This window comes from Aotus nancymaae, unplaced genomic scaffold, assembly GCF_030222135.1.
Source record: "Aotus nancymaae isolate 86718 unplaced genomic scaffold, 86718_ANA_hifiasm-v0.15.2.pri h1tg000016l, whole genome shotgun sequence".
Classification (NCBI taxonomy): Eukaryota; Metazoa; Chordata; class Mammalia; order Primates; family Aotidae; genus Aotus; species Aotus nancymaae.
Window position 1 is genome coordinate 81,618,560 of NW_026988428.1, and position 19,802 is coordinate 81,638,361.

Consider the following 19,802-nt stretch of genomic DNA (forward strand, 5'->3'; position numbering starts at 1 on the left):
GAAAAACTGAAAGAAATCATTTCAGTAAAGATTCAATTTTTGGCCGGGTACAGTGCCTCACGTCTGTAATCCTATTACTTTGGGAAGCTGAGGTGGGCGTATCACTTGAGGTCAGGAGTTCAAAAACAGCCTGGCCGACATGGTGAAACCCCATCTCTACTAAAAATACAAAAAATTAGCGGGGCATGGTGGTGCAGGCCTGTAATTCCAGCTACTCAGGAAACTGAGGCAGGAGAAATCACTTGAAATTGGGAAGCAGAGGTTGCAGTGTGCAGTGAGCTGAAATTGCACCTCTGCACTCCAACCTGGGCAACAGAGACAGACTTATCTCAAAAAAAAAAGATTCAATTTTTATCTTGATCTGTATTTTTTACAAATAAATCAAATAACTATTTGTAGAGTAAATTAAAAAGGAAATTTTACCTGTGTATACAAAAAGCACTATGTACATATTTGTTTAGAATCCATGAAATAATATTTTTAAACCTTTTTTAAAATTTTATGAAAAATTTTAAATGGCGGATGTATAATAAACTAAGTTATTACTCTAATGAATATTTTCTTTTAATTTTCTAACCATCAATAAATACTCTTTCATTTGAATTCCCATGGAAAATTCCTATAGCCAGATAAATACAGATAAAGCTATATGTATAGGGCATGCATTTATATATATGTCTATATGTAGACAGACAAGGATAAATATATATAATATATAAATATGTGTGTAAATGTAAAATGCATGTGTGCATATTAAAAAGTGTGCACTTATGCATGTGTGTGTGTATGAATGATCTAACTAACTCTCCTTTTTCTGTCTCTACGTAGCACCTATATGCAGAGTAAAAATAGAGCACTTTTTAATATTGTTACATACAGGTAGACGTGTACATATGTACATATAATTATAAATATAAAATAATGCTTTTCTGCAGAAGTTCCTATAATCAATAAATAAATTATGGCTTTGATGAAAGAAACAAAATCATTCATTACTGTAATAAACTATAAAGGGCTGTACACAGGGAAAAAGAAGCTATTCCTCTCTTAAGAAATCCATGGACCAGCCAAAATTATTTGGGAAGAGGCTCCAGTAAGATGTCTTACCTCATGACAAATTGCATCTTTATTGCAGATTTTCCTAGGGACCTAGTATATGAATTATCCATTAATACATAACAAATTACCCCAAAACTTAGCAGTTTAGCACAACAAACTTTGATAGGTTAACCTTCTGAAGCTCAAGAATCTGAGAAGCAGTTTTGCTGGGCTGACCTGGCTTAAGGTTTCCCATGAGTTGCAGTCAAACTGTTGGCTAAGACCACAGTCATCTCAAGCTCAATGGGGCTGAAGAATCTACTTCTAAGGTGGTATTAATGTGGTTATTAGAAGACCTCATTTCCCCATGGTGTATAGGTGTGGGAGCCTCAATTCCTTGCCACAGAGTTTTCTACAAATGTCCTTAGGCCATAGAGTTGGCTTTCCCCAGAGCAGATGATCCAAGAATGTGAGAGAGTCCAAGATTAAGGGAACACCAGAGACAGAAGAGGCAAAATTTGTAATCTAATCTTGGAGGTGGTATACCACTCCTGCCATATCGTACTCTGTGGGAAAGCATGATACAAGGGTTCACATACCGGGAGGCAGAATCATTCGGGGCTATCTTGGAGGCAAGCTACCACACCTGGGAAGAAACCAGGCCAGAGATAGCCCCAGAAGCATAAGTACTGACAAACTGAGGGGGTAAAATAACAAAGTGGCAACTTTCTAGATGGCTTTAGTCAAAAGTACCATAATTAATGTCAGCAACTGAAACTAATTTGTTAAAGTACAAACTTAAGGTACAGGACTCTACAATAAAAAATAGTGAAGCTTTCATCATCAAATCTCAGGATTTGAAAGTAAATTATCATCTACTCCATAGATGCCTTCAGGGAACACCTCACTCAAGCTAACAGAGACAAATGAGAATCTATCTTACTTAGAATAGTTTGACTAAACAAATTATTTCCTTGATTCATTACACTGATTAAGAACTCATTCATATTTATCCTAAATGTCTCATTATATAGGATAGAAATTTCATTAACTTCTTCTTCTCTACAGATTGAAAGTGCCTTTATCTCACTCAAAGATGAGATAAATTTATCATTTTGTGTATTTTATTATGCTCATTATCTTAATAATAGCATATTATCAGTTCTCCCCAAATCACCTTTTACAATGTCCACGTGACCATGCACAATTGTTTGTAGGACTATATTTTTTAAAAACCTCTAGTACCCAAAACATTTCCTGGCATACAATAGGGGCTTGATAAAGATTTGTTAAAAGTGCTTGAATAAAATCCCTTGAATGGAGAAATGAGTCATACTTGGTTTGTGAAATTGTTACATGTGTCTCCAGAGCAGGAATAGTTAGTCGATGTCGTGGTTATTACTGAGGGCAAAAATAAATGCTGAGCTGAAAAGTGTGAAGAAGTAATGACCTTAAAGGGGGGTAGACCAGGAGATATTCCAAGGAAGTCAAGAAATATTACATTAGACTTACAAAGCTAAGTGCCTGAAGTCAAGAGGGCCAGCATCAGTGAAAGTGAGTCCAGAGCAATTAGTAGCAATTAGTGGTGGTGTCAGAATGGTTGACTAGACAATTGTTAAAATTATTGTCAGTAATAATTAATAAGAGTACAGAAGAATCATATTATCACATGAGAGGTTATATTAATAAAGTCAGTAAACATTATTTTTAAAAATCCCTTAAGTCATTCATAAAGTATACTATCATGGTTTGATAAATAGAATGCAAAAATAATTATGCAAAAATGCATAATTTGCACAGTAATCTATATTATGTAATAAAGCATATCTATGCAAAAATGATTTGACAGTATTTTCAACTATGGGAGAGTGTGTACATAGGGGCAAGCTGAAATTCTTTCTCATCAAGAGGATGGCCTTTCTGTGGGGAAGATTTGAATGGCATACAGAGGTTGCTTGTCCCGTAACCTTTGCCATTAAAAGGTACATGTGTGCAGTTTGTGTCTTCCATTCATGTCACTAAAGTCTAATTTATAAACTTGGCTCATCGTATTAGCACATTAAGGAATGTGTGGGAAACAGGTACAATCTCTCAATATAAATACTAACGCATATACCAAACAAATGTTGGTATATAGACCAACATAATGGACTCTGAATCAAGAGCATCATTAAATTTAAAGTCCTGAAATGGTATTAAAATATTCAATTCCCTGGAAAGAGGTAACAAAGTAATAACATTGACAGAAATCCAAAGAGAGTTTGATGGGACTAATATAATAGTGAGAGATACCAATATTCCTCTCTCAAGAATAGATTAATAAGAAATTAGGAAGAATATAGGAATGAGCAAATATAATTAAGAAGCTTGATCCAATAAATATATACTGTACCTTGGAAATACAAATTCTTTTCAAGCACATATAGAATATTTATTTTAAGTGACCAAAAATAAAATAAACAAATTTGAAATAACCTATGTAATAAAGATGTCATCCACTCTGTGATGCAATTTAGAAAACAGTAACAAAAAATAAATATATTCATAAATTTAAATATGTACTTTTAAGTTTATTAATCAAAGAATTTAGAGAATACTATAAAAGTAATAAAAAGAGATAATAACACATATGGAATATGGCCAAAGTTATTCCTAAAGGGAAAAATATAGCCTCACATGTATAAATTAGAAATAAAAGACTAAAAATTAATGTGGCAAGCATGTCACCATTTCTTCTATGCCATTTTATTTTGTTTTGTCCAACTTATGAAAATCAAGGATAATAAGAGGAAGAAAAATCAATAGCATTCTGGTAGAACAACAAACAGGTTCTAGATCCTCTGATTCGTCCTTATCATAGTACTTACTATTCACTGAGCACATTCTATGAGTTTTGCACTGGGAAAAATACTTAACTGCATTACAGTTGTCCCTTGTTATCTGCAAAGGATTGGTTCCAGGACCCCCGGAGATAAGAAATGTCACAGATGCTGAAGCTCCTTGCATAAAATGGCATGGTATTTGTATATAGCATATGCACATCATCCTTAAATCATCTACAGATTACTTATAATAGTGCAATGTAAACTATGTAAATACAGTCATGAATAGCTTAATGACTGGGGGAAATATGTTCGGAGAAATGCGTTGTGAAGCAATATCGCATTACCACCAACTACAGTAGCATGGTGTACAGGTTTGTAGCCTTTGAGCGATAGGCTATCCCCTATAGCCTAAATGTGTAGTAGGCTCTATAATCTATGTTTGTGTAAGTACACTCTAGGATGATCGCATAACAACAAAATCACCTAATGCTGCATTTCTCACAATATGTCCCTTTGTTGTTTTTTTATTGTGTTTTCAAAAATATTTAGATCTGTGGTTAGTTGATTCTGTGGATACATAACCTAGGGATACAGAGGACCAACTCTATTTTGTTTAATCCTCACATCAGTGACACAAGAGTACTATCATACCCATTTTGCAGATATAGAAATCACAGTTCGAGAATGAATCTATGAGAACTTCGGATGTAGCCTTTTTACTCTAAAGGCCCTTCTGTTTACAACAGAAGTGAGTATACTTCAGTATACTTCATCCTTAAATGGTTACTAGAGTTGATACTGAAATAGGATAGTTGCCATGACCCTTTTGCTGGACTCACAAAGGGGTTGGCTTGTTTAGTCAGCCCACAGCTCTCAACTCCTCATGGGAGCCGGAGACATGCAGGTGAGTGGGTGCAGGGGGCCAGGACAAGTGCTTCTGGGTGCCAACAGGAGTAGAACTCTGTGTAGCCCCATGGAAGTGTCTGGGGGTTACTCATGTAATATTGGGGTTCAGGGTGCCCTCAGCTTCCCTGGGAGGACGTTTCTCCAGGTTTTTGGTCTCCTGCCCTCTCAAGAATGAGAGAGGGGACCACGGCGCAGTGCGCAGTAAATGCCGGACTTAAAAGTGTTTGTGGAAAGTGATGTATTTAGAGAGAGAGAAACCGGAGAAGGAGAGAAAGAAACAGCGAACTCTCACACTGAGTGAGAGAATCCAGAATACCGCGTCAGTTTAAAAGCTACATTGGCAGCTGCTGCTGGGCCAGCTGTGAGTTCCCCCGCTCCAGAGCTTTTGGTCGCCATGTTGATCCCGACAGAACCACAGGAGTGGTTGGCCCCTCCCCAAGATGCCGCCCACACAGGGACCCGCGGCCAGCAGGCAAACACCCTGGGGAAGGCTTTTTTACACTGCTGCCTGGGACTGGGGAGCACCGGAGAGGCCTGCCAGAACCAAGCGCCAGGCCGCCACGCTCCCGGGTCTCCTGCAGGCTCAGGCTGTACCTCGCCCCTCCCCTCTGTTTTCTCCAGCCTGCGGCTTGCGGCGCAGCTGCTGCAGGAGGTCCCAGTTCCGGTTCTCGGGGCTGGGCTGTTCCCAGATGGCTAGAAGCGAACACCCCTGAGGGCAGTGCTGGCCTTCTCTGTCCCACGGGCCTGCTGCAGGTTTTGGTCCCAGAGATAACATCCGAAGGATAGAGAAGGAGACGGAAAGCAGAGAGAGAGCTTGGAGGTAAAAAACAAAACAAAACAAAACAAAAAAAACCGCGCCTTTAATTCCGGCTTAAGACAGTCTGGGTCCTGCCTCCCAGGCGCCGCTGTTCAGGTTCCCCACAGCCCTGCCTGGCTGCGCCGCTTCAGGACAAAATGGGGCCAGTTTTACTCACGGTTTTGAAATCTCCCTTGGCTGTACTCCTCTTCTGGCTGTACCCCTTTTTCTGGTGTACCCCTCTCCTGGCTGTCTTGCCAGAATATAATATTGGGGTCCAGGGTGCCCTCAGCTCCCCTGAGAGGACGTTTCTCCAGGTTCTTGGTCTCCTGCCCTCTCAAGAATGAGAGAGAGGACCACGGCGCAGTTCGTAGTAAATGCTGGATTCGAAAGTGTTTGTAGAAAGTGATTTATTTAGAGAGAGAGAGAAACAGGAGAAGGAGAGAGAGAGAGAGAGAGAAACAGGAGAAGGAGAGAGAAAGAAATAGCTAACTCTCACACTAAGTGAGAGAATCCAGAAAGATGGAATCCAGGAGAGGAAAGCAGCTTCTACCCTGAGCGGAAGGGCATAAAGAGAGATGGAGTTTAGGAGGAGAAGACAGGCTTCCATGAGAGAGTGTGGAAGCGGACTCCAGAGGGGAAATCCAGGAGAGAAAAAGATGGTTCCTCAAGGGGAATGTTTGTGGAAGTGGACCCAAACATGGAGTCCTAAGGGGTGTGGAAGAAGGGGACTTTTAACCCGGGAGGAACCCCCACCTTCTCCAAGTCCCTGGGCCAATGAAAGGAGTTCCTTAGAACTTCCGCTGGAGTGATTGACTTTTAGTTTCTTCCAGTACCCATGAAATTCAAACATAAACCATTAAATCTCCCAGTTGGAGAGAGATGGGAAGGGGGCACGGTGCTGGGAAATTCTTGCCCTTAAAACTATGCCCCCTCGTGGACCCAGAAAGAGAACACATTCCCTCTCTCAAAATCCCTGGAACCCCAGAAGGCATCTGTTACAGTGCTCTTTTGGCTTTGCTATTGTCGTACTGGAGCGAGCATAGAAAGTCAACACCAAGACAAAAGTATGCCAAATTACAGGGTCTTCATTGCTGGCGGCCACGGAGGACTGGCGTCTCTCCAACCCGCGGCCCTGAAAGGATGGTGTCAAGACCTTTTATACCCGTAAACCACCTCCTGAGTGGGGGTAGGGGCGAGGGGCTTTGGACATTCCAAGGGCCAGTGGGCTTTGGACATTCTGTAAACTACTTCCTGGGCTGGGTGACCATGAGGGGCTTCGGACATTCCGATTGTTACTTAAGTGGTTCGCAGAAGTCTAGATAAGCATTAGTTTACACTTTGTCTGGGTATGGGTGGAAATTACAGACCTTAGTTCTTATTACAAGTCGCAGGGGCCAAGATGGCGTGGGTTTGGACTTCTTGCCTGTCACATCAGGGTTACAGAGAGCAGTTTGAACAGAAAGTCGAGGTGTGGTTGAGGTATGCAGTTTTAAGGAGCTTTTACCATGTCACACTATCTGCAGATGACTTTTAAGTGTTTAACAGTTCAGGGTGACAGCCCTCCTCTTCCCAAGCCCTTGTTCAGCCTCCAGGAAGAATCAGGTCAAATGAACAAATTGAAGATGGTAAATGCGGGAGATTTTATTGCTAATGAAAGTAGATCTAAGCAGAATGGAGAGCTAGGAAGGAATTGGAGTGGGAAGGTGGTCTTTTGGAGTTCAGCCATCCCTGGCCAAATTATTCTCTGAGGTCCCCACCATCAAACCAGCCCTCTGAAGTCAAGCTACATCTTGCCGATGTTAAGCTGCTGCTTCTCTTTTTTCCTTCTCTGCCACTCTGCCACTCCACTGCTCAGCTGCGGGTTTTTATGGGTATAGGATGAGGGGTGGGACAGGCTAAAATGCAACATTCAAGCAGGAAAACAGGAATGCACGTTCTCACTTTGGGCTGCCGGTCCAGGCTTGAGGATGGGGCTTCACCAGGGACTCTACACTTTTCAGCCTGGTATTTTCCTGCCTCCTGTCCTTCCCTCCTATCACTTCCCCCCTCTGAAGAGGCACATCTAAGTGCCATCAGAATAGGGAAGATGATCAAACTTAGCAACTTCCTGCTGACGGAAGCATTGTTTTGGGGAAAACAGCAGTCAGATTTCTCCCTGAGGTCTACCTAAGGGCCCCTGGCAAAAGGGATCAATTGTCCAAGGCTCCAGTTGTCTGACTTTTTGGAGTTTGATGGCCTCTAGATGAAAGAGAAAAACAAGCAAATTTTACAAGGTTAAGTATGGATGGGTCAAACATGTGTATTATACAAGGAAAGAATCTAGTACCAAAGATTACAGAAATAAGAAATGAAATATGCTAACAACATTGTACCCCAAGCTGTTTCACTTTAGTGAAAGAAATTAAACCTTGTATGGGAGCAGTTAAACTTCATAAGAGAGAGAACTATTCTTGCCACATCTGTAGCAGTAAACAGGTGCATTGGGAATTCTGGGGTTTATGGGATTGCATGGTGGTCATTAAAACTTCTACCTCTTTCTTGTGTCTCCCTATCTCTATTACAAAAACCAAGTTGGTCACTTTTAGAAGGTCCTCTAAAGTACTATCTGGTCCCAGGGCCTGTTTCTGCAGCTTCCTCCTTATATCAGGGGGTGCCTGAGTAATAATTTTATCCTTTAGGATTAGTTGTCCTTTGCCAGAATCAGAAGATACAGATGTGAACTTTACCAAGGCCTCTCTTACCCTTTCCGAAAGGCAGTGGGATTCCCATGAAATCCCTGATCTACCATGAATAGCTTGGTATAATTGAGAGGCATGGTCCAAGTCCTACGTAAACCCTCCATTATGCACACCTGAAAGTGCCTCCTCCTCCATTCTCCCATCTCATCACTGGGATCCATTCCAGGGTCATCCATTGGTACTGCTTCTCTTCCATATGGATAATGTTTGGCACCTTCCCTGATGCTATATGTGATACAAAGCTCATAACCAAATCTCTCTGCCACTTGCAGAGCAGTCTGCTTCTCAATGTTAGTCAGGTTTGATTTATAAGTAACATAGTATCTTTCTAGGAGAGTTCAAATACTTGGGTTAAATTCTGGAAAGCCTCTATATATCTGTCTGATGTATATCTATATATACATCTGAAAACTTGCCAAGATCTCCCTTACTTTGTCTTAAGCACTGTAGATAGAAGGGGACCTGGGCCTTACTGGGGCCAAATTCACCAGGCATCTGTTGGAGGGGCAAGAGTGAGACTGGGGCTTGTCTGGGATATTTCTAGGAGGGAGCAAGTGGGATAGAGGATGGGGAAAACACAGAGGAGCAGGACTGGAGGGAGCTTGCTCCCCTGCTGGAGGTACCTCTGGGGTTTGTTTCTTTAGTTCCTTGAGATTGCCCCTTAAACAGCCTCTCCTGAGATGGTCAGTAAGAGGGGTGGATCCATTCTACACTGTCAGCAAAGGTCTGGATTGTCCTGCAAGGTAAAGAAAGTTTGTGCATATGGTGTCTCTGACAATTTGTCCTTGTATTTACAGAAAAGGTCCAACTGCTAGATGATAACAAAATGAATGGTTCCTTCCTAAGACCAAGCCAGTCCTTCATAATTTGGCCACACCTTTGTGCAAAGGGCTAATAGGCATTTTTCCTCCAGATTATGAGGGTCAAAGCAGTACCAGTGATTCAAGATGCACTCCAGAAGAGTATAAAGTGGTTACCGTGGAGACACTTGGTTGCCCATTCTGAAAGACAAGGAAATAGGTATCTCCCATTTCCCTTCATTCTGTCAGCAAAAACTCAGGGTACGAGGGAGGGAAAGCAGGCATCCTCCCTTTCTTTTCTGCCTCCTTATCCCTAAGTCATGGTGACCATAGACAGATGCCAACTGCAGGTGCCATTGCAGCCTGCACCCATGAAGCAGGGAGGTCCAAAAGAATAGGAATTATTCACATTCATGTACACCTCCATTCCCCCTACTGTCAGCAACCTTTGGGTTTCCTGGGCCTTATGTGTGCCATGGACCATGGACTCCTTCCATGACATGGAGGCTCAATTGGCAGGAATTGGTCCTGCCTATTTACATTGTGGCTGTTTTCTTGCTTGGATCCCTCAGATCTGGCTTTCCTTCCTAGGGCCTCAACCTGAAGCTTGGAATCAAAGTTGAGACAAAAAGGTATTTCAGGGTCCTTTTAGATTAAGTCCCAAATGGGGCCTGCCAAATTTGCAATTACCAGCCAGCAGGGCTCACCCCTCTGTTGTCTCCCTAGCATAAGCAGAGTGTAGAGGTAGGAAAAGAAACCTTTCACTTAGAAAAGGAAAAATGAACAAAAACAGCTTAAAGGGCAAAAGGGGGTGGTCCAGGGAAAGAGCCTCTTGCTCTCTACAAATAGGTTCCTTTAATCACTCTATCCCTCCCATAGTTCCAACCAGGCTAAACTCCTTGACCAGGGGAGGAAAGACTCTATGAGCTGATGACAGGAAGGAACAGCAAGCAGGCAGCACTGGCCAGCCAGCTGCATGGGGTCCCTGGTGCAGAAGACTATGCTGGGGCCTGGGCAGTGTGCATAGCTAACTCCCATTCTACTTGGCTGTTGGGCACAGCTCATGCGTGTTATGGACATGCCTACGTGCCCAAGCCTGAAAAGGAGGGGGTGAGAAGGAAAACCACCATTTACCTGCCCATCCCATTCACACACCTGTGGCCATTGGGGTTTGGGGTCACACCTTTAGGAACATATGGAAATAGTATTGTTCTAAGTTGCATATCTGATGGCCGGGCCCAACGTACATTCTGCCTAGTGTCATTGCTGCAGTTTGTAGTAGAACCCTTAACATTATAAAAGAAGAGCTAGGAGCCATTTCAAGCCATGAAAGAAGGAAGAAAAGATATCATAGAAAAAGTCTGGGGATCTTGGCTGATGCCTTGACAGGTGCTTGGGGAGCAGGTTCAGTCTTGTGGCCTTCCGGCAACACTGAGGAGTGGCCCTGGCAACAGGTCTTCAGTTTCCCCAGGACTTTATTCCAGTCCAACATGACAACTAGACCTCCATGAAGGAAAACAGAGCCAACATTCCTTTTACCCCCAAAAAGAGAGATTGTAGGATTTCATCCTATCCCCTGCAAATGGCATAGCTCAGAGGAAAGTCTGAGGACAAAGAGAGATAAATCCACATTTTGCTTACCCTTCTGAAATATCCTGGGCAACCCCCAAGATGAAACATGATAGTTCCCTTGACCCCTTCACAGGATTCATGAAGGGCTTGGCTCATTTACTCAGTCCAAGCTGTCAACCCCTCACAGGAGGGAGAGCACGCAGATGAGTGGGTATAGGGGCCAGGACAAGTGCTTCTGGGTGCTAACAGGAATAGAACAACATGTGGCCCCATGGCAGCATCTTGGGGGTACCTGCAATCCCTGGCACCCCAGAGGGCATGTATTACAGTGCCTGTTAGCTTTGTCATCCACAAATGGCTTAAGTGTTTTAACAGCCCTCTGTATCCTGAGCTCTTGTTTGGAATCAGGAAGAATCAGGTCACACAAACAAATCAAAGATGGTAATGTGAGGGATTTCACTGCTGATGAAAGTGGCTCTCAGTGGGATGGAAAGGAGATGGAGTAGGAAGGTGGTCTTCCCCCAGAGTTTGGCCGTCCCTGGCCAAAATCTTTTCTAAGATCCCACTGTCAAGCTGCCCCTCTGAAGTCAAGATGCTTCTTGCTGACCTCGGGCTGTTTCTTCCCTTCTTTCTTTTTATGCTGCTTGTCTGCCAGTGGAGCCTGGGGTTTTTATGGTTATAGGATGGGGGTGGGTGGGCCAAAAAGCAACATTTGAGTGGAAAAACAGGAATGCATGTTCTCACTTTGGGCTTCAGCTCCAGGCTTGAGGGTAGGGCTTCGCCAGGGACCCCTCCCTTTTCTGCCTAGTATTGCCCTGTATCAGTACCAAATTCTTTTATTCTAATTATCACATTAAATTGTTAGGCAACAGTACATACAAAAGATCAAGAGATAACAATTATAAAAACTAAAAAAAAAAAAAACAAAGATACCTCAAAATGTTAAGAATATTTTACTTTAAAAGACCTATTTGCTGTTTAGATATTATGTGGGAAATTTTGCTACTTGCAGAGCATTTCTATTATATATGTATATTTGTAATATTTTAAATTGATGTTGCTTTTACTCGTTTTTTTTTTACAAGATTTTACAGTTTTGTCAGAAGGTGAGTGTGTGTGTTTAATGTTGGAAAGCTCATCAGGTATTGTGTACAAACATGTTCTACATTTAAATAAAAAATATTCAATCATGATATGTACTTTCTAGAACTTCTCTGAAATATTAGCACTATTGTTGGTTATCCTATGAGTTTATTAAATGTTTAAAAATCGAACCCACATGAATTCTCATTCAATTTAAAATTGCAAAGTGAATAAGTGTTGTTAGATACTTTGGCTCCAACACTAAATTTCACGTTAGAGGTTTATACAAAAGTCTAGTCCTAAATAATTTATGTTTATTAGAGCATTTGCATATTGTTTCTTCTTTTTCAACTTTTTAAAAATTATGTTAAAAATATAGAAAATGAAATCTACCCTACTAAAAAGGTTTAATTGTAAAGTACAGTAATGTTAACTACATGTGCGTTATTGTATGGGAGAATCTGTAGACCCTTTTCTTCTGGCATGGCTAAAATTCTTTACCCATTATACAACAACTTCCTTTTCTGTCCCCAATCCCCTAGTAACTTATATTCTACTTTTTGCCTTCATAAAGTGGTATCTTTAGTATTTGTCTTTCTGTGATTGGCTTATTTCATTTAGCATAATGTCCTTAATATTCATTCATGTTGTAGAATGACAGGATTTTCCCCTTTGTCAAGGTTGAATAATGTATCATTGTATGTATATACCATGTTTTCTTTTTTTTTTTTTAATTTATTTTTTTTTATTGCATTTTAGGTTTTGAGGTACATGTGAAAAACATGCAAGGTTGTTGCATAGGTGCATACGTGGAAGTATGATTTGCTGCCTCCCTCCCCTTCACCTATATCTGGCATTTCTCCCCATGCTATCCCTCCCCAACTCCCCACCCCCCCCGCTATCCCCCCCTCCCCCCAACAGACCCCCGTGTATAGTGCTCCCCTCCCTGTGTCCATGTGTTCTCCTTGTTCAACACCCGCCTATGAATGAGAACATGTGGTGTTTGATTTTGTGTTCTTGTGTCAGTTTGCTGAGAATGATATTTTCCAGGTTCATCCATGTCCCTACGAAGGATGTGAACTCCTCGTTTTTAATGGCTGCATAATATTCCTTGGTGTATATGTGCCACATTTTTCCTGTCCAGTCTATCATCGATGGGCATTTGGGCTGGTTCCAGGTCTTTGCTATTGTAAACTGTGCTGCAATGAACATTCGTGTGCATGTGTCCTTATAGTAGAACGATTTATAATCCTTTGGATATATGCCCAGTAATGGGATTGCTGGGTCAAATGGAATTTCTATTTCTAGGTCCTTGAGGAATCGCCACACTGTTTTCCACAGTGGTTGAACTAATTTACACTCCCACCAACAGTGTAAAAGTGTTCCTATTTCTCCACATCCTCTCCAGCATCTGTTTTCTCCAGATTTTTTAATGATCGCCATTCTAACTGGCGTGAGATGGTATCTCAATGTAGTTTTGATTTGCATTTCTCTAATGACCAGTGATGATGAGCATTTTTTCATATGTTTGTTGGCCTCTTGTATGTCTTCTTTTGTAAAGTATCTGTTCATATCCTTCGCCCATTTTTGAATGGGTTTGTTTGTTTTTTTCTTGTAAATCTTTTTTAGTTCATTGTAAATTCTGGATATCAGCCCTTTGTCAGACGGGTAGGCTGCAAAGATTTTTTCCCATTGTGCTGGTTGCCGATTCACTCTATTGACTGTTTCTTTTGCCGTGCAAAAGCTGTGGAGTTTGATCAGGTCCCATTTGTCTATTTTGGCTTTTGTTGCCAATGCTTTTGGTGTTTTGGTCATAAAGTCCTTGCCTACGCCTATGTCCTGAATGGTTTTGCCTAGGTTTCCTTCTAGTGTTTTTATGGTGTTACGTCTTATGTTTAAGTCTTTAATCCATCTGGAGTCAATTTTAGTGTAAGGTGTCAGGAAGGGGTCGAGCTTCTGCTTTCTGCATATGGCTAGCCAGTTTTCCCAACACCTCTTATTGAACAGGGAATCCTTTCCCCATTGCTTGTTTTTTTCAGGTTTGTCAAAGATCAGGTGGTTGTAGATATGTTGTGTCGCCTCCGATGCCTCTGTTCTGTTCCATTGGTCTATATCTCTGTTTTGGTACCAGTATCATGCTGTTTTGATTACTGTAGCCTTGTAGTAGAGTTTAATGTCTGGTAGTGTGATGCCTCCCGCTTTGTTCTTTTTGCTTAGAATTGACTTGGCTATGCGGGCTCTCTTTTGGTTCCATATGAAGTTTAAGGTGGTTTTTTCCAGTTCTGTGAGGAAGGTCATTGGTAGCTTGATGGGGATAGCATTGAATCTGTAAATTACTTTGGGCAGTATGGCCATTTTCACGATATTAATTCTTCCTAACCACGAACATGGAATGTTTCTCCATCTGTTTGTATCCTCTCTTATTTCGTTTGAGCAGTGATTTGTAGTTCTCCTTGAAGAGGTCCTTTACGTTCCTTGTTAGTTGTATTCCTAGGTATTTTATTCTCTTTGTAGCAATTGTGAATGGCAGTTCGTTCTTGATTTGGCTCTCTTTAAGTCTGTTATTGGTGTATAGAAATGCTTGTGATTTTTGCACATTGATTTTGTATCCTGAGACTTTGCTGAAGTTGCTTATCAGTTTCAGGAGATTTTGGGCTGAGGTGATAGGGTCTTCTAGATATACAATCATGTCGTCTGCAAATAGAGACAATTTGACTTCCTCCTTTTCTAATCGAATACCCTTTATTTCTTTTTCTTGCCTGATTGCTCTGGCTAGAACTTCCAGTACTATATTGAACAGGAGTGGTGAGAGAGGGCATCCTTGTCTAGTGCCAGATTTCAAAGGGAATGCTTCCAGTTTTTGCCCATTCAGTATGATATTGGCTGTTGGTTTGTCATAAATAGCTTTTATTATTTTGAGATATGTTCTGTCGATACCTAGTTTATTGAGAGTTTTTAGCATAAAGGGCTGTTGAATTTTGTCGAAGGCCTTCTCTGCATCAATTGAGATAATCATGTGGTTTTTGTTTTTGGTTCTGTTTATGTGGTGAATTACATTTATAGACTTGGGTATATTGAACCAGTCTTTCATCCCCGGGATGAATCCTACTTGATCATGGTGGATAAGCTTTTTGATGTGTTGTTGTAATCGGCTTGCCAGTATTTTATTGAAGATTTTTGCATCTATGTTCATCATGGATATTGGCCTGTAATTTTCTTTTCTTGTTGAGTCTCTGCCGGGTTTTGGTATTAGGATGATGTTGGTCTCATAAAATGATTTGGGAAGGATTCCCTCTTTTTGGATTATTTGGAATAGTTTCAGTAGGAATGGTACCAGTTCCTCTTTGTATGTCTGGTAGAATTCGGCTGTGAAACCATCTGGGCCTGGGCTTTTTTTGGGTGGTAGGCTCTTAATTGCTGCCTCGACTTCAGACCTTGTTATTGGTCTATTCAGGGTTTCGACTTCTTCCTGGTTTAGGCATGGGAGGAGGCTACTGTCCAGGAATTTATCCATTTCTTCCAGGTTTTCTAATTTATGTGCATAGAGTTGTTTGTAATAATCTCTGATGATGGTGTGAATTTCTGTGGCATCTGTAGTGATATCCCCTTTATCATTTTTTATTGCATCTATTTGGTTATTCTCTCTTTTCTTTTTTATTAGTCTGGCTAGTTGTCTGTCTATTTTGTTGATCTTTTCAAAAAACCAGCTCCTGGATTTATTGATTTTTTGTAGGGTTTTTCGTGTCTCTATCTCCTTCAATTCTGCTTTGATCTTAGTTATTTCTTGTCTTCTGCTAGGTTTTGAGTTTTTTTGATCTTGCTCCTCTAGCTCTTTCAATTTTGATGATAGGGTGTCAATTTTAGTTCTCTCCTTTCTTCTCATGTGGGCACTTATTGCTATATATTTTCCTCTAGAGACTGCTTTAAATGTGTCCCAGAGATTCTGGTATGTGGTGTCTTCGTTCTTGTTGGTTTCAAAGAACATCTTTATTTCTGCCTTCATTTCAGTGTTTATCCAGTCAACATTCAGGAGAAAGTTGTTCAGTTTCCATGAGGATGTGCGGTTCTGGGTTGGCTTTTGAATTCTGAGTTCTAACTTGATTGCACTGTGGTCTGAGAGACTGTTTGTTATGGTTTCCATTCTTTTGCATTTGCTGAGGAGTGATTTACTTCCAATTATGTGGTCAATTTTAGAGTAGGTGTGATGTGGTGCTGAGAAGAATGTATATTCTGTGGATTTGGGCTGGAGAGTTCTGCAAATGTCTATTAGGTTTGCTTGTTCCAGGTCTGAGTTCAAGTCCTGGATATCCTTGTTAATTTTCTGTCTCGTTGATCTGTCTAATATTGACAATGGTGTGTTGAAGTCTCCCACTATTAATGTGTGGGAGTCTACGTCTCTTTGTAAGTCTTTAAGAACTTGCCTTATGTATCTGGGTGCTCCTGTATTAGGTGCATATATATTTAGGATCGTTAGCTCTTCTTGTTGCATTGATCCTTTTACCATTATGTAATATCCTTCTTTGTCTCTTTTGATCTTTGTTGCTTTAAAGTCTATTTTATCAGAGATGAGAATTGCCACTCCTGCTTTTTTTTGCTCTCCATTTGCTTGGTAAATCTTCCTCCATCCCTTTATTTTGAGCCTTTGTGTATCCTTGCATGTGAGGTGGGTTTCCTGGATACAGCACACTGATGGGTTTTGGCTTTTTATCCAATTTGCCATTCTGTGTCTTTTGATTGGGGCATTTAGTCCATTTACATTTAGGGTTAATATTGTTATGTGTGAGTTTGCTCCTGTCATTTTGATGCTAGCTGGCTGTTTTGCCCATTGGTTGATGCAGATTCTTCATTGTGTTGCTGCTCTTTACCATTTCGTGCGTTTTTGGAGTGGCTGGTGCTGGTTGTTTTTTTCTATGTGTAGTGTCTCCTTCAGGAGCTCTTGTAAAGCTGGTCTGGTGGTGATGAAATCTGTGAGTACTTGCTTGTTCACAAAGGATTTTATTTTTCCTTCACTTATGAAGCTTAGTTTGGCTGGATATGAAATTCTGGGTTGAAAGTTCTTTTCTTTAAGGATGTTGAATATCGGCCCCCACTCTCTTCTGGCCTGTAGGGTTTCTGCTGAGAGATCTGCTGTGAGTCTGATGGGTTTCCCTTTGTGGGTAACCCGACCTTTCTCTCTGGCTGCCCTTAGTATTTTCTCCTTCATTTCAACCCTGGTGAATCTGATGATTATGTGCCTTGGGGTTGCTCTTCTAGAGGAATATCTTTGTGGTGTTCTCTGTATTTCCTGGACTTGAATATTGGCCTGCCTTGCTAGGTTGGGGAAGTTTTCCTGGATAATATCCTGAAGAATATTTTCCGGCTTGGATGCATTCTCTTTGTCACATTCAGGTACACCTATCAAACGTAGATTAGGTCTTTTCACATAGTCCCATATTTCTTGTTGACTCTGTTCATTCCTTTTTACCTTGTTTTCTCTAATCTTCCCTTCTCGTTTTATTTCATTGAGTTGATCTTCGACTTCTGATATCCTTTCTTCTGCTTGGTCAATTCTGCTGTTGAAACTTGTGCATGCTTCACGAAGTTCTCGTGTTGTGTTTTTTAGCTCCATCAGTTCACTCATATTCCTCTCTAAGTTGTCCATTCTCGTTAGCATTTCATCAAGTCTTTTTTCAAGGTTCTTAGTTTCTTTGCATTGGGTTAGAACACGTTCTTTTAGCTCACAGAAGTTTCTTATTATCCATTTTCTGAAAGCTGATTCTGTCATTTCATCACACTCATTCTCCGTCCAGTCTTGTTCCCGTGCTGGTGAGGAGTTATGCTGCCTTGTAGGGAGAGAGGTGTTCTGGTTTTGGGTGTTTTCATCCTTTTTGCGCTGGTTTCTTCCCATCTTTGTGGATTTATCTGCCTATTGACTTTGTAGTTGCTGTCTTTCTGATTTTGGTAATTTTAAGTCTGCAGCAGCTGAACTCATAAACCCCCTTTTCTTCTCCCCAGGTGTTCTGGCCCAGGGGGTTAGCGCTTTATGCTTTTCAGCTGTGTTGCTACCGTCTTCCCTGCCCACAAGGTGGCAGTCTAGTCACACTCAGCCTGCAGAGGCTTCGCTGAGCTGTTTTGGGCTCCGCCCAGCTTCCGTGTGAGCTTCCCTGCAGTCCTGTGGGTGTAGTTAGAACTGCTTCCGCTATGCTGGCCCGCCCCTGTAGTGACAGAGTCTCTGTAGTGGCGGGTTGTCTTGGTTATGGAAAATTGCCCCGGGAACTGCAGGGTATTTCCTGATGGAGGACGCCCCTCCCCCAGAGAGCTGGACCGTCCCGGGTTCAGCCGTGTTTCCAGAGGGGCCCTCTTTGCCCGGTAATCTCTTGGCTTGCCTCCTTGCCACAGCTCCCCTTGCTGGCCCAGAGGGGACACAGTCTCGTTCACTTTGCTCAAGGAGCCGCTGCTCCCCACCCCTGGTGCAGGCCGAGCAGCTGCTCTGGTCCAACCAGCGGAGCTGGGAACCCGTGGAGCTTCTCTGCCTGTGAATCTCCTGGTCTGTGGGCAGTTAAAATCCGCTGCCCTGTGTGCCGCTGCGTCAGCCGAAGCAGCGGCTCTGAGATTCGTGGTGCTCCCTTGCCCGGGGTCTCCTGGCTTGGCTCCCTGCTTCAGCTCCCCTTGCTGGCTCAGAGGGAACTCTGTCTCTCTCGCTCTGCATAAGAAGCCACTGCCCCCCGCCCCAGGGCATAGGCTGAGCGGCCATGCCACTCAAACCAGCGGTGCTGGCCACCCGTGGGGCTTCTCCTGGGGTGAATCTCCAGGTCTGTGGGCAGTAAAAATCCGTCTGGAAATGCGGCGTCCACTCACCCTCTGCGCCTTCTCTCGGAGCTGCAATCCTGACTTCCTCCTAAGTGGCCATCTTGGATCACCATGTTTTCTTTATCCATTCACCTGCTGGTGGACATTTAGATTCTTTCTACATCATGGCTATTATGAACAATGTTGAAATAAACATGGGAGTTCAGATAGCTCTTCAAGATCTTAATTCAGTTCTTTTGGATAAACACCCAGAAGTAGGATTGCTGGATTATATAGTAGTTCTATTTTTAATTTTTTGAAAAACCTCATACTGTTTTCCATAGTGGCTACACCATTCCACATTCCTATTAACAGTGAACAAGGATTCCAGTTTCCCCACATCCTGAGCTACACTGGTTATTACCTTTTAAAAAATATAACTATACATGTATTTTAAGAACATACATATATACAGTGGCCATCCCAACAGGTATAAGGTGACATCCCATTGTGGTTTTGATTTGTACTTCCCTCCTTTTCTATTTTTATTTTATTATTATATATTTGCAGCCATTGAAACTAAATATTAAGTAATTCAGATTGTAAGATGATGCTTATTAAATTTTAAAAAACTTAAAAAATGAATCCTTTTATATGGGTTAGGAACACATTTAGCTGTGAGTAATAAAGTTGAGCACCTGTTCATGAAGTTATTGACCATGTGTATGCCTTCCTTGGAGAAATGAAGATTTTTAGGAGTTATTTATATATTTTTTAAATTAAAAAACCTAAAAGATTCATACATATTCATACATATTTTCTCCTATTCCATAGGTTTCCCTTTCTGTCTTTTGATAGTGAATTTTGTTGAAGAGAAGCTTTTTAATTTAGTGTAGCCTTATTTATTTATCTATTTATTTTCACTTTTATTGTCTCTGCTGCTATTGTCATATACAGAAAATCATTGCCAAGACTAATCAGATGAAACTTTCCTCTTGTATTCCTCTAGGCATTTTATAGTTTTTTTGTTGTTGTTATTTTTCAGTTTTGGTTCATACATTTAAGTCTCTAATCTATTCTTTTGTGTGTGTACGTGATGAACAAGATAATTTTTTGTTTTTGGGGATTTTTTTTTTTTGTACTTTAGGTTCTGGGGTACATGTGCAGATCATTGTTGTTTTTTGGTATGGTGTAAGTTGAGGGTCCAATTTTTCTCTTTTGTATGTGGATAAACAGTTTCCGAAAAAGCACCATCTATTAAAAAGACTATCCT

At 41.4% G+C, this 19,802-nt stretch overlaps 1 protein-coding gene across 2 annotated transcripts in view; it reads left to right on the forward strand.

The window, feature by feature from the left end:
• The window catches only part of PIK3C2G (phosphatidylinositol-4-phosphate 3-kinase catalytic subunit type 2 gamma), a 419,361-nt gene that overhangs the window by 107,077 nt on the left and 292,482 nt on the right, over window positions 1-19,802 (forward strand). The window lies entirely within an intron of this gene.